General features: G+C 47.2%; 1 protein-coding gene across 2 annotated transcripts in view; it reads left to right on the top strand.

Annotated features, from left to right (window-relative positions):
- The window catches only part of CPEB3 (cytoplasmic polyadenylation element binding protein 3), a 180,052-nt gene that overhangs the window by 162,815 nt on the left and 4,584 nt on the right, over nucleotides 1-12,653 (top strand). The gene's annotated exons all lie outside the window — the stretch shown is intronic.

Raw genomic sequence — 12,653 nt, 5'->3', positions numbered from 1 at the left:
GCAGCTTGGTGTAGGGGGTTGAGCACGGGCCTGGGAGTCAGAAGGTCATGGGTTCCAGTCCCAGCTCCGCCACTCATCTGCAGTGTGACCTTCGGCTGGTCACTTCAATCAATCAATCGTATTTATTGAGCGCTTACTGTGTGCAGAGCACTGGACTAAGCGCTTGGGAAGTCCAAGTTGGCAACATATAGAGACGGTCCCTACCCAACAGTGGGCTCACAGCCTAAAAGAAGCACTGCTCTAAGCGCTGGGGAATTTACAAGGTGATCAGGTTGTCCCACGTGGGGCTCACAGTCTTATATATGTATGTATATGTATTTGTACAGATTTATTACTTTACTTGTCCATATTTACTATTCTATTTTGTTAATGTTGTGCAGTCTTTTAGACTGTGAGCCCACTGTTGGGTAGGGGCTGTCTCTATATGTTGCGAACTTGTACTTTCCAAGCGCTTAGTACAGTGCTCTGCACACAGTAAGTGCTCAGTAAATACGATTGATTGATTTATTGCTTTGTTTGAAGCTTTGTTTGTTCTGAAGATTTGACACCTGTCCACACGTTTTGTCTGGTTCCCTGTCTCCCTTTTCTAGACTGTGAGCCTGCTGTCGGGCAGGGGCCGTCTCTTTATATTGCCGACTTGTACTTCCTAAGCGCTTAGTACAGGGCTCTGCACACAGTAAGTGCTCAATAAATACGACTGAATGAACGAATGATGGAAGGCACTGAGCTTCTCAGTTTCCTCGTCTGTAAAGTGGGGCTTAAAGACCTCTGGCCTCCCCACCCACCCACCCAGTTCCTATCCCATGAGAAGCAGCTTGGTGTAGTGGGTTGAGCACGGGCCTGGGAGTCAGAAGATTATGGGTTCCAACCTCGGCTCCACCACTCGTCTGCAGTGTGACCTTCGGCTGGTCACTTCAATCGATCAATCGTATTTATTGAGCGCTTACTGTGTGCAGAGCACTGGACTAAGCACTTGGGAAGTACAAGTTGGCAACATATAGAGACAGTCCCTACCCAACAGTGGGCTCACAGTCTAAAAGAAGCACTGTTCTAAGTGCTGGGGAATTTACAAGGTGATCAGGTTGTCCCACGTGGGGCTCACAGTCATATATATGTATGTATATGTATATATGTTTGCACAGATTTATTACTTTATTTTACTTGTCCATGTTTACTATTCTATTTATTTTGTTAATGATGTGCATCTAGCTTTGTTTGTTCTGACACTTGTCCACACGTTTTGTTTTGTTGCCTGTCTCCCTATTCTAGCCTGTGAGCCCCTTGTCACGCAGGGGCCGTCTCTTTATGTTGCCAACTTGGACTTCCCAAGCGCTTAGTACAGGGCTCTGCACACAGTAAGTGCTCAATAAATACGACTGAATGAACGAATGAGGGAAGGCACTTAGCTTCTCAGTTTCCTTGTCTGTAAAGCGCTTAGTACAGTGCTCTGCACACAGTAAGCGCTCAATAAATACGATTGATCGATTAAAGACCACTGTCCTCCCCACCCACCCACCCAATTCCCATCCCATGAGAAGCAGCTTGGTGTAGGGGGTTGAGCACGGGCCTGGGAGTCAGAAGGTCATGGATTCCAGTCCCAGCTCCGCCACTCATCTGCAGTGTGACCTTCGGCTGGTCACTTCAATCAATCAATCAATCAATCGGATTTATTGAGCGCTTGCTGTGTGCAGAGCACTGTACTAAGCGCTTGGGAAGTCCAAGTTGGGAACATATAGAGATGGTCCCTACCCAACAGTGGGCTCACAGTCTAAAAGAAGCACTGTTCTAAGCTCTGGGGAATTTACAAGGTGATCAGGTTGTCCCACATGGGGCTCACAGTCTTATATATGTATGTATATGTATATTGGTTTGTACGGATTTATTACTTTATTTTACTTGTCCATATTTACTATTCTATTTATTTTGTTAATGATGTGCATCTAGCTTTGTTTTTCTGACGATTTGACACCTGTCCACACATTTGGTTGCCTGTCTGCCTTTTCTGGACTGTGAGCCCGTTGTCGGGCAGGGGCCGTCTCTTTATGTTGCCGACTTGTACTTCCCAAGCGCTTAGTCCGGGGCTCTGCACACAGTTGAGCACTCAATAAATACGACTGAATGAATGAATGATGGAAGGCACTTAGCTTCTTAGTTTCCTCGTCTGTGAAGCGCTTAGTACAGTGCTAAGCGCTTAGTACAGTGCTCTGCACACAGTAAGCGCTCAATAAATCCGATTGATTAAAGACCACTGTCCTCCCCACCCACCCACCCAATTCCCATCCCATGAGAAGCAGCTTGATGTAGGGGGTTGAGCACGGGCCTGGGAGTCAGAAGGTCATGGGTTCCAGTCCCAGCTCCGCCACTCGTCTGCAGTGTGACCTTCGGCTGGTCACTTCAATCAGTCAATCAATCAATCAATCAATCGGATTTATTGAGCGCTTGCTGTGTGCAGAGCACTGTGCTAAGCACTTGGGAAGTCCAAGTTGGGAACATATAGAGACAGTCCCTACCCAAGAGTGGGCTCACAGTCTAAAAGAAGCACTGTTCTAAGCGCTGGGGAATTTACAAGGTGATCAGGTTGTCCCACGTGGGGCTCACAGTCTTATATATGTATGTATATGTATATATGTTTGTACAGATTTATTACTTTATTTTACTTGTCCATATTTACTATTCTATTTATTTTGTTAATGATGTGCAGTCTTTTAGACTGTGAGCCCACTGTTGGGTAGGGACTGTCTCTATATGTTGCCAACTTGTACTTCCTAAGCGCTTAGTACAGTGCTCTGCACACAGTAAGTGCTCAGTAAATACGATTGATTGATTGTTTTGTTTGAAGCTTTGTTTGTTCTGACGATTTGACACCTGTCCACACATTTTGTTTGGTTGCCTGTCTCCCTTTTCTAGACTGTGAGCCCGTTGTCGGGCAGGGACCATCTCTTTATGTTGTCAACTTGGACTTCCCAAGCGCTTAGTACGGGGCTCTGCACACAGTAAGCGCTCAATAAATACAAATGAATGAATGAATGATGGAAGGCACTTAGCTTCTCAATTTCCTCGTCTGTAAAGCGCTTAGTACAGTGCTAAGCACTTAGTACAGTGCTCTGCACACAGTAAGCGCTCAATAAATACGATTGATTGATTAAAGACCACTGTCCTCCCCACCCACCCACCCAATTCCCATCCCATGAGAAGCAGCTTGGTGTAGTGGGTTGAGTACGGGCCTGGGAGTCAGAAGGTCATGGGTTCCAATCCTGCCTCAGCCACTTGTCTGCAGTGTGACCTTCGGCTGGTCACTTCAATCAATCAATCGTATTTATTGAGCGCTTACTGTGTGCAGAGCACTGTACTAAGCGCTTGGGAAGTCCAAGTTGGCAACATATAGAGACAGTCCCTACCCAACAGTGGGCTCACAGTCTAAAAGAAGCACTGTTCTAAGCGCTGGGGAATTTACAAGGTGATCAGGTTGTCCCACGTGGGGCTCACAGTCATATATATGTATGCATATGTATATAGTTTGTACAGATTTATTACTTTATTTTACTTGTCCATATTTACTATTCTATTTATTTTGTTAATAATGTGCATCTAGCTTTGTTTGTTCTGACACTTGTCCACACGTTTTGTTTTGTTGCCTGTCTCCCTTTTCTAGCCTGTGAGCCCCTTGTCACACAGGGGCCGTCTCTTTATGTTACCAACTTGGACTTCCCAAGTGCTTAGTACAGGACTCTACACACAGTAAGTGCTCAATAAATACGACTGAATGAACGAATGACGGAAGGCACTTAGCTTCTCAGTTTTGTTGTGTGAAAAGCGCTTAGTACAGTGCTAAGCGCTTAGTCCAGTGCTCTGCACACAATAAGCGCTCAATAAATATGATTGATTGATTAAAGACCACTGTCCTCCCCACCCACCCACCCAGTTCCCATCCCATGAGAAGCAGCTTGGTGTAGGGGGTTGAGCACGGGCCTGGGAGTCAGAAGGTCATCAATCAATCAAGCAATCAATCGTATTTATTGAGCGCTTACTGTGTGCAGAGCACTGTACTAAGCGCTTGGGAAGTCCAAGTTGGCAACATATAGAGACAGTCCCTACCCAACAGTGGGCTCACAGTCTAAAAGAAGCACTGTTCTAAGCGCTGGCGAATTTACAAGGTGATCAGGTTGTCCCACGTGGGGCTCACAGTCTTATATAGGTATGTATATGTATATATGTTTGTACAGATTTATTACTTTATTTTACTTGCCCATATTTACTGTTCTATTTATTTTGTTAATGATGTGCATCTAGCTTTGTTTGTTCTGACGATTTGACACCAGTCCACATCTTTTGTTTTGTTGCCTGTCTCCCTTTTCTGGTCTGTGAGCCTGTTGTCAGGCAGGGGCCGTCTCTTTATGTTGCCAACTTGTACTTCCCAAGCGCTTAGTCCGGGGCTCTGCACACAGTAAGCGCTCAGTAAATACGACTGAATGAACCAATGATGGAGGGCACTTAGCTTCTCAGTTTCCTTGTCTATAAAGCGCTTACTACAGTGCTAAGCACTTAGTACGGCGCTCTGCACACAGTAAGTGCTTAATAAATACAATTGATTGATTAAAGACCACTCTCCTCCCCACCCACCCACCCAATTCCCATCCCATGAGGAGCAGCTTGGTGTAGTGGGTTGAGCACGGGCCTGGGAGTCAGAAGGTCATCAATCAATCAATCGTATTTATTGAGCGCTTACTGTGTGCAGAGCACTGTACTAAGCGCTTGGGAAGTACAAGTTGGCAACATATAGAGACAGTCCCTACCCAACAGTGGGCTCACAGTCTAAAAGAAGCACTGTTCTAAGCGCTGGGGAATTTACAAGGTGATCAGGTTGTCCCACGTGGGGCTCACAGTCTTATATATGTATGTATATGTGTATATGTTTGTACAGATTTATTACTTTATTTTACTTGTCCATATTTACTATTCTATTTATTTTGTTAATGATGTGCATCTAGCTTTGTTTGTTCTGACGATTTGACACCAGTCCACATCTTTTGTTTTGTTGCCTGTCTCCCTTTTCTGGACTGTGAGCCTGTTGTCGGGCAGGGGCCGTCTCTTTATGTTGCCAACTTGTACTTCCCAAGCGCTTAGTCCGGGGCTGTGCACACAGTAAGCGCTTAATAAATACGACTGAATGAACCAATGATGGAGGGCACTGAGCTTCTCAGTTTCCTTGTCTGTAAAGCGCTTAGTACAGTGCTAAGCACTTAGTACGGCGCTCTGCACACAGTAAGCGCTCAATAAATACAATTGATTGATTAAAGACCACTCTCCTCCCCACCCACCCACCCACCCAATTCCTATCCCATGAGGAGCAGCTTGGTGTAGTGGGTTGAGCATGGGCCTGGGAGTCAGAAGGTCATCAATCAATCAATCAATCATATTTATTGAGCACTTACTGTGTGCAGAGCACTGTACTAAGCGCTTGGGAAGTACAAGTTGGCAACATATAGAGACGGTCGCTACCCAACAGTGGGCTCACAGTCTAAAAGAAGCACTGTTCTAAGTGCTGGGGAATTTACAAGGTGATCAGGTTGTCCCACGTGGGGCTCACAGTCTTATATAGGTATGTATATGTATATATGTTTGTACAGATTTATTACTTTATTTTACTTGTCCATATTTACTATTCTATTTATTTTGTTAATGATGTGCATCTAGCTTTGTTTGTTCTGATGATCTGACACCAGTCCACATCTTTTGTTTTGTTGCCTGTCTCCCTTTTCTGTACTGTGAGCCCGTTGTCGGACAGGAGCCGTCTCTTTATGTTGCCGACTTGGACTTCCCAAGCGCTTAGTCCGTGGCTCTGCACACAGTAAGCGCTCAATAAATACGACTGAATGAACGAATGACGGAAGGCACTGAGCTTCTCAGTTTCCTCGTCTGTAAAATAGGGCTTAAAGACCACTGTCCTCCCCACCCACCCACCCAATTCCGATCCCATGAGAAGCAGCTTGGTGTAGGTGGGTTGAGCACGGGTCTGGGAGTCAGAAGGTTATGGGTTCCAATCCCGGCTCAGCCACTTGTCTGCAGTGTGACCTTCGGCTGGTCACTTCAATCAATCAATCGTATTTATTGAGCGCTTACTGTGTGCAGAGCACTGGACTAAGCGCTTGGGAAGTCCAAGTTGGCAACATATAGAGACAGTCCCTACCCAACAGTGGGTTCACAGTCTAAAAGAAGCACTGCTCTAAGCGCTGGGGAATTTACAAGGTGATCAGGTTGTCCCACGTGGGGCTCACAGTCTTATATATGTATGTATATAGTTTGTACAGATTTATTACTTTATTTTACTTGTCCATATTTACTAGTCTATTTATTTTGTTAATGATGTGCATCTAGCTTTGTTTGTTCTGACACTTCTCCTCACGTTTTGTTTTGTTGCCTGTCTCCCTTTTCTAGCCTGTGAGCCCGTTGTCGGGCAGGGGCCGTCTCTTTATGTTGCCAACTTGGACTTCCCAAGCGCTTAGTACAGGGCTCTGCACACAGTAAGTGCTCAATAAATACGACTGAATGAACATATGACGGAAGGCACTTAGCTTCGCAGTTTCCTTGTCTGTAAAGCACTTAGTACAGTGCTAAGCGCTTAGTCCAGTGCTCTGCACACAGTAAGCGCTCAATAAATACGATTGATTGATTAAAGACCACTGTCCCCCCCCACCCACCCAACCCATTCCCGTCCCATGAGAAGCAGCTTGGTGTAGGGGGTTGAGCACGGGCCTGGGAGTCAGAAGGTCATCAATCAATCAAGCAATCAATCGTATTTATTGAGCGCTTACTGTGTGCAGAGCACTGGACTAAGCGCTTGGGAAGTCCAAGTTGGCAACATATAGAGACAGTCCCTACCCAACAGTGGGTTCACAGTCTAAAAGAAGCACTGTTCTAAGCGCTGGGGAATTTACAAGGTGATCAGGTTGTCCCACGTGGGGCTCACAGTCTTATATATGTATGTATATAGTTTGTACAGATTTATTACTTTATTTTACTTGTCCATATTTACTAGTCTATTTATTTTGTTAATGATGTGCATCTAGCTTTGTTTGTTCTGACACTTCTCCTCACGTTTTGTTTTGTTGCCTGTCTCCCTTTTCTAGCCTGTGAGCCCGTTGTCGGGCAGGGGCCGTCTCTTTATGTTGCCAACTTGGACTTCCCAAGCGCTTAGTACAGGGCTCTGCACACAGTAAGTGCTCAATAAATACGACTGAATGAACATATGACGGAAGGCACTTAGCTTCGCAGTTTCCTTGTCTGTAAAGCACTTAGTACAGTGCTAAGCGCTTAGTCCAGTGCTCTGCACACAGTAAGCGCTCAATAAATACGATTGATTGATTAAAGACCACTGTCCCCCCCCACCCACCCAACCCATTCCCGTCCCATGAGAAGCAGCTTGGTGTAGGGGGTTGAGCACGGGCCTGGGAGTCAGAAGGTCATCAATCAATCAAGCAATCAATCGTATTTATTGAGCGCTTACTGTGTGCAGAGCACTGGACTAAGCGCTTGGGAAGTCCAAGTTGGCAACATATAGAGACAGTCCCTACCCAACAGTGGGCTCACAGTCTAAAAGAAGCACTGTTCTAAGCGCTGGCGAATTTACAAGGTGATCAGGTTGTCCCACGTGAGGCTCACAGTCTTATATATGTATGTATATAGTTTGTACAGATTTATTACTTTATTTTACTTGTCCATATTTACTAGTCTATTTTGTTAATGATGTGCATCTAGCTTTGTTTGTTCTGACACTTGTCCTCACGTTTTGTTTTGTTGCCTGTCTCCCTTTTCTAGCCTGTAAGCCCCTTGTCACACAGGGGCCGTCTCTTTATGTTACCAACTTGGACTTCCCAAGCGCTTAGTACGGGGCTGTGCACACAGTAAGTGCTCAATAAATACGACTGAATGAACAAATGACGGAAGGCACTTAGCTTCGCAGTTTCCTTGTCTGTAAAGCACTTAGTACAGTGCTAAGCGCTTAGTCCAGTGCTCTGCACACAGTAAGCGCTCAATAAATACGATTGATTGATTAAAGACCACTGTCCCCCGCACCCACCCACCCAATTCCCGTCCCATGAGAAGCAGCTTGGTGTAGTGGGTTGAGCACGGGCCTGGGAGTCAGAAGGTCATCAATCAATCAATCAATCGTATTTATTGAGCGCTTACTGTGTGCAGAGCACTGTACTAGGCGCATGGGAAGTACAAGTTGGCAACATATAGAGACAGTCCCTACCCAAGAGTGGGCTCACAGTCTAAAAGAAGCACTGTTCTAAGTGCTGGGGAATTTACAAGGTGATCAGGTTGTCCCACGTGGGGCTCACAGTCTTATATAGGTATGTATATATGTTTGTACAGATTTATTAGTTTATTTTACTTGTCCATATTTACTGTTCTATTTATTTTGTTAATGATGTGCATCTAGCTTTGTTTGTTCTGATGATTTGACACCAGTTCACATCTTTTGTTTTGTTGCCTGTCTCCCTTTTCTGGACTGTGAGCCCGTTGTCGGGCAGGGGCCGTCTCTTTATGTTGCCAACTTGGACTTCCCAAGCGCTTAGTACAGGGCTGTGCACATAGTAAGCGCTCAATAAATACGATTGAATGAAGGAGTGACGGAAGGCACTTAGCTTCTCAGTTTCCTCGTCTGTAAAGCGCTTAGTACAGTGCTAAGTGCTTAGTACAGTGCTCTGCACACAGTATGCACTCAATAAATACGATTGATTGATTAAAGACCACTGTCCTCCCCACCCACCCACCCCATTCCCATCCCATGAGAAGCAGCTTGGTGTAGGGGGTTGAGCACGGGCCTGGGAGTCAGAAGGTCATGGGTTCCAGTCCCAGCTCCGCCACTCATCTGCAGTGTGACCTTCGGCTGGTCACTTCAATCAATCAATCGTATTTATTGAGCGCTTACTGTGTGCAGAGCACTGGACTAAGCGCTTGGGAAGTACAAGTTGGCAACATATAGAGACAGTCCCTACCCAACAGTGGGCTCACAGTCTAAAAGAAGCACTGTTCTAAGCGCTGGGGAATTTACAAGGTGATCAGGTTGTCCCACGTGGGGCTCACAATCATATATATGTACGTATATGTATATATGTTTGTACAGATTTATTACTTTATTTTACTTGTACATATTTACTATTCTATTTATTTTGTTAATGATGTGCATCTAGCTTTGTTTGTTCTGACGATTTGACACCTGTCCCCATCTTTTGTTTTGTTGCTTGTCTCCCTTTTCTGGACTGTGAGCCCGTTGTCGGGCGGGGCCGTCTCTTTATGTTGCCAACTTGGACTTCCCACGCGCTTAGTACAGTACTCTGCACACAGTAAGCGCTCAATAAATACGACAATGAACGAATGATGGAAGGCACTTAGCTTCTCAGTTTCCTCGTCTGTAAAGCGCTTAGTACAGTGCTAAGCACTTAGTCCAGTGCTCTGCACACAGTAAGTGCTCAAGAAATACGATTGATTGATTAAAGACCACTGTGCTCCCCACCCACCCACCCATTTTCCATCCCATGAGAAGCAGCTTGGTGTAGTGGGTTGAGCACGGGCCTGGGAGTCAGAAGGTCATGGGTTCCAATCCCGGCTCCGCCACTCGTCTGCAGTGTGACCTTCGGCTGGTCACTTAATCAATCAATCAATCATATTTATTGAGCGCTTACCGTGTGCAGAGCACTGGACTAAGCGCTTGGGAAGTCCAAGTTGGCAACATATAGAGACGGTCCCTACCCAGCAGTGGGCTCACAGTCTAGAAGGGGGAGACAGAGAACAAAACCAAACATACTAACAAAATAAAATAAATAGAATAGATATGTACAAGTAAAATAGAGTAATAAATATGTACAAACATATATACATATATACAGGTGCTGTGGGGAAGGGAAGGAGGTAAGACGGGGGGATGGAGAGGGAGGCGGGGGGAGAGGAAGGACGGGGCTCAGTCTGGGAAGGCCTCCTGGAGGAGGTGAGCTCTCAGTAGGGCCTTGAAGGGAGGGAGAGAGCTAGCTTGGCGGATGTGCGGAGGGAGGGCATTCCGGGCCAGGGGGTGGATGTGGGCCGGGGATCGACGGCGGGACAGGCCATGCGCTTAGTACAGTGCTCTGCACACAGTAAGCACTCAATAAATACGATTGATTGATTGACAGGCGAGGACGAGGCACGGTGAGGAGATTAGCAGCAGAGGAGCGGAGGGTGTGGGGTGGGCTGGAGAAGGAGAGAAGGGAGGTGAGGTAGGAGGGGGCGAGGGGATGGACAGCCTTGAAGCCCAGGGTGAGGAGTTTCTGCCTGATGCACAGATTGATTGGTAGCCACTAGAGATTTTGGGCACTTTCCTGGGCCTCAGTTACCTCATCTGTAAAATAGGGATTGAGACTGTGAGCCCCACATGGGACAGGAACAGCATCCCACCTGATCTTCTTGTATCCACCCCACCGCTTAGTACAGTGCCTGAATATAGTTAAGCTCTTTACAGAGAAGCGGCATGGCTCAGTGGGAAAAGCCCGGGCTTTGGAGTCAGAGGTCATGGGTTCAAATGCCGGCTCTGCCACATGTCTGCTGTGTGACCTTGGGCAAGTCACTTAACTTCTCTGAGCCTGTTACCTCATCTGTGAAATGGGGATTAAGACTGTGAGCCCTACATGGGACAACTTGATCATCTTGTATCCCCCCAGTGCTTAGAACAGTGCTTTGCACATAGTAAGCGCCTAACAAATGCCATTATTATTATTATTATTAACAAATACCATAATAATAATAATAAGGAGAACGGCCCGAGGTGAAGTCCCTTCCCTTGTCCCAACTTGTTTCACAAGTCTTCCTGTGTACCCCTTAATCTCTCTACCTCTCATCATCAGCAAATCAGCCGATGGGGATATATAACAACCCCAGTCTCATCTGGCATTTCCCAGTCATTCCTAGGTTGGCTGCAGTAGAGTCCTACCATGATCATTTTTTTCGGTTGTGTAAGCATAAAGAGATTCATTCATTCAATCGTATTTATCGAGGGCTTACCGTGTGCAAAGCACTGTACTGAGTGCTACCTCTGTCCCTCACATCTGTGCTCCCAGCCCATGCTGTCCCATTGGCTTTCTCCCTCCCTGAAGACTTAGAGATGCCAGGTATGAAAGGATCCCTCTCTGTCCCCCACGCATTCCGATTCACCTTAGTTTCTCACATCCGCGAAGGAGCCTCTGCGCATTTGACCGTTGCCTCTTGGCCCGTTTCCACGTGGGCCAGCTTCCCCGGGCGATGGGCACCCATTTTCATCGTTTCCCCCATTTGGCTGTTCCCCGGCCCGCTCCACTCCCCCCAGCACTCTCCCTGGGTTTGCCCATCTGGATCTTGTCCTTTCCGTGCTCACCGGACTTCCTCTTGTTCTTAATTTAAAAACTACTCTCCCTCACCTTTTCTCACCATTTCCCGATTCCTGGTCGAGAAGCAGCGCGGCTCAGTGGAAAGAGCCCGGGCTTGGGAGTCAGAGGTCATGGGTTCAAATCCTCGCCCTGCCAATTGTCAGCTGTGTGACTTTGGGCAAGTCACTCTCTTTGCCTCAGTTACCTCATCTGTAAAATGGGGATTAAGACCATGAGCCCCCCCGGGACAACCTGATCACTTTGTAACCTCCCCAGTGCTTAGAACAGTGCTTTGCACATAGTAAGCGCTTAATAAATGCCATTATTATTATTATTATTTTTATACCCCTCTTCCCTGCTCCTTTGGCTCACCCCCGCAATGAGACTGGGGGTCGGCGGAAGTCTGAGGATACTAAATTACAGGTCCTAAACGGAACCCCTTCCACCACCACCCGATGAGGAACATAATCTGGCCAGCGGGACTCCCCGCTGCCCTCCTCTGTGTCACAGGCACCAGAACGGGCCCTGGCGACCTGCTCTCGTTCCTTCCCAGGCTATGGTCCGTCTCCACACTTGAGGTCTCTCCCTCCGTGCCCCCCTGCCCCGGCCATATTTGCCTCCTGGCCCTCCCCCTGCTGCCGCCCAGTTTGAGGGGCTCCCTCCCTCGCTCCCCGCCCTCTCCGGCTGGACGCCGTCCACACTCGGGGCATCTCTGTGGGGCCTTGACCGCCTCCTTAATGACCCACGCGCTGCCTCCCTCAGCCCCCGAGTTCCTACCCTACAGCTGGGCCTCTACCTCCACTTTCTAGTTGATGGTTGAATTAGGGACCAATCTGTGATTAAGGCCTGTTTGAGCAGTGAATCAATCAAGTGACGGTATTTTTGGAGCGCTGTACTATGCACAGCGCACTAATCGCTCAAGAAATTATGGTACGATTGCTTTGAATGAATGAATGATGGTATCTGTTAAGCCCCGGCAGACGTTGTTCTAAGCGCTGGGGTAGATCGAAGCTAATCAGGAGGGAGACCCATGTGGGGCTTGCAGCCTTGATCCCCATTTTACTGAGTCCCAGAGAAGTGAAGTGACCAGCCCAGGGTCACGCAGCAGCTAAGCGGCGGAGTTAGGATTAGAATCCAGGTCCCAAGCCCGTGCTTTATCCACTAGGCCTCGTTGTTTTGCGGGGCTCCTGAACGGACCAGATTGCTCGCTAGCTTAATCGCCTCACCCTAAGTTTTGAGAGCTGCCCGGGAGCAAGCCCTGTTGGCTCATTCCCT

This window comes from Tachyglossus aculeatus, chromosome 22 (genome assembly GCF_015852505.1).
Source record: "Tachyglossus aculeatus isolate mTacAcu1 chromosome 22, mTacAcu1.pri, whole genome shotgun sequence".
Classification (NCBI taxonomy): domain Eukaryota; kingdom Metazoa; phylum Chordata; class Mammalia; order Monotremata; family Tachyglossidae; genus Tachyglossus; species Tachyglossus aculeatus.
Note: the sequence above shows the minus strand (reverse complement) of the source record. Positions and strands in the feature narration are given on the sequence as shown.